The sequence below is a fragment of the Montipora capricornis genome, chromosome 10, assembly GCF_036669925.1.
Source record: "Montipora capricornis isolate CH-2021 chromosome 10, ASM3666992v2, whole genome shotgun sequence".
Taxonomy (NCBI): Eukaryota; Metazoa; Cnidaria; class Anthozoa; order Scleractinia; family Acroporidae; genus Montipora; species Montipora capricornis.
The window spans coordinates 6694282-6697305 of NC_090892.1; positions in this window are offsets into that span (position 1 = coordinate 6694282).

The following is a 3024-nucleotide window of genomic DNA, read 5'->3' on the forward strand; positions in this document are numbered from 1 at the left end:
TGTTTTCTGTAAAGGCCTTTCTCTGAGACGACCTCGAAGAATACCCGGCAAATTCTGTTAGACGAGAGGCTATTTTCTCTGGCTTTTCAGTTTTTGCGCCGACAAAGATAAGTTCAGCTTCATGTACCTTGCTGACAGCCTTAGCCGCAATGTCTAACCCCTTCAAAAAGAAATCTCTTCTATCGTCACGACTAAACACCAAGACACGTAACTTTTTCCCACTTTCCTTACTATATATGTACTGTGTCGGAAAACTCACTTGAAAGTCCTGGGGTAAAGACTGTCACTTTTTCTCTAAGAACCTAAGATAAGATTTATCTAAAGATAAATTTAAGATTTATGTAAAGTGTGTAACTGGTGCCGCTTCAGAAACTATTTACTGCGAAATCCTGATAACTCCAAACTTATGGTGTTGGGTACCAGAAAAATGCTACCTAAGCTTCACCCTATCTTTATTAGGGAAGGACTTATCACCTAGTGAAACTGCAAAGGACCTGGGAGTGTTATTGGACCCTGATTTATCGTACAACAATCACATTATTAAGACCGTTTCGTCATGCATGTCTTCCCTCGGGCAGATTAACTGCGTCAAACATGCATTCGACAGAAAGACCCTTTTGATAGTTATGAATGCCTTAGTTTTTAGCAATTGTTTTATTGCATCCACTCGCAATTTTTAATATCACGTATATATTGTGCGTGACGACCAAGAACAACCCCATGTCCGATTACAAAGTCAATTTGGAGGCTATCGGATGGTAACAAAAGTTCATTGGTTTTGTGGAAACCAGTCATTGGTTTTGCTTGAACTAGGGTCAAACTCTTCTTCAAAGCCGCAGCTATTTCGCGATCGTCAAATTCGAGGCCCCAAGACGAACACCTTTACTTGAGGGCCTTCAGCTAAGTGGATGCAAAATTCTTTGTTAAAGGTAGACAGTTCGCCATGCTTGGATCCCCACCCTGAGCCAAGTAGAACGAGTTTATTTTTTGTGGTGGATGATGCCATACTTGGGCTTAAATTTATCTTAAATAAACATATTCACAATCAACAAAGCGTGTAAGCTAAGACAGATTTCAGTAATAGCCTGCGAAATTGGACACAGCAGTAACATCTACTGCATTTTCTGCACAAGCAGCCACAGAAATATATAAACTTTTCTGAGGCTTTATCTCTTGAGTATCAAAGAAAAGCTAGAATGTTTTAAAGAGATAGCGAATGTAAATATAATTTTTGCCAAACTGTTTCAAAATTGAAAACCAGGTGTTGTGTCAGTAAAAAATTAAAAGAGAATTAAAGCGGAAAATTCTGGTGCCACAACTTTAAGACCCTGAAAATCTTGACTTTAACTGAAATTATTTGCTTTTACTAAATATAAGAAGTCCCTAAATTGTGCAAGGACAGTACAGACTTCCAAAACTTAAAGCTGCGTCACATTGGTTTATGCATCTTTTGAAATAAAGCCTGACTCAAAGAGAAGTAATTACTACTTGCTCGATCAGTAGCTTTTTGCAGGTGGAACTTTGTTACAAACTATGCCATGATAAAGATCAAAATCACCCCGAAAACAGTCCAGGCGAAAGTTTCAGACTCGAGGTTTGACGCTTTTCCCGAGAGAAATCATTACACAGATCTTCGTCAACTAAGTGACATTTTCTAATGTTTTTTCGTTTGGTGACAATGATATACGTTAAAACTTTTTAGTCTAAAAATAATTACGATAAAAATCGTATGATCGATCCTTTGTTCTGCACAAAGATTTGACATGTCACTTGTTAGCTTAAATAATTCCATTTTCACCCTCGAGCTCTGTTGTCAAACATTACCAATGTTATAGTCTCCACATCTATTCAGAGTGTCACGGTGGAGAGTAAATTAGGAAAATTTGTACGATACTTTCGAAGAAAGTTACTGAGCAAAATGACAACAAAAAAATATGACTACGCTCAAAGCTGATGAAATTTTCATGCAGTTTGTAAGCTTTTCCTACAAATAAAACAGATCTAATAGACTTCGAACTCTAGATCTCTGGGAATTATCCATGCACAGCTAAAAGTCGTAGCTAGTCGTGATTCTACAGTTGAAAGATTTAGATATTATAGATGTTTTAATCCTCAGAAACGGAATCAGAATCATTAGAAAAGTGCTGGGCAAGAAATACTAGAGGAAAGTTTATAGTCAGTAAATATTGAAGTTTGCAGAATGCAAACGTTCCCAAAAAAGGCAAATTGAAATTGAAACTGGTGGACAGTGAGTTCACAGTAGACCACAGTGGCAGCGCAAAAAATATATTAAAATTCAGCCCGAAACAAAAAGCACCATCTCGAAGCTCTGGTTCAGGAGACAAGTCGCCACTGTTTCATGTTGGTTTCATTTGGTTTGTTTCAAAATTACTGAGTGACTCAACAATACTGGAGTGATCACAGAGCAATTTATATTCGTATACCGATTGTCATAGTTTCTACGAAAAGAAGATAAAGCTGTACAGTAGCGGGTCTACAAATCACAGTATGAACTGCATAGTGGTTAATCTTTGGATTACTCTTCTCTGGAGTTTTTGAAGAGATCACCGAAGTTACTATTGGTGAATTTCATAAACTTGGAACCAAAAGTTCCAATCAAATCAAAACCGGTGGAAACTTGTGGAGTTGGAATACTGTTCACAAGCCAAACAAGGCCCGAAATAGATGTGAGGTAAATTTAACACACGTGGTCAGGTCAACCCCAAGGAGGGGAAGGCGGGGGGGGGGGGGGGGGGGGGTGGAGAAGTGGAATCTTTTAGTGCTGAATAACCATTAAACTTCCAAGATGATTGTTAATTTTCCCCTCTAGCTGCTACACGTTTCCTTATAACTTAGTTATGAGAATTTGGTGCTAGATCAGAATAACAATTTCTACTTTGAGTACATAAGTACTTTTGTTACCTCTTTGCTCGATAATGAATGGAAATTATACGGAGAAGTTTCATGTTAATCACTTTTAGGAGTTAAAGGATTAAAAATCAGAGACTCTTTAAGGAAAAGTTG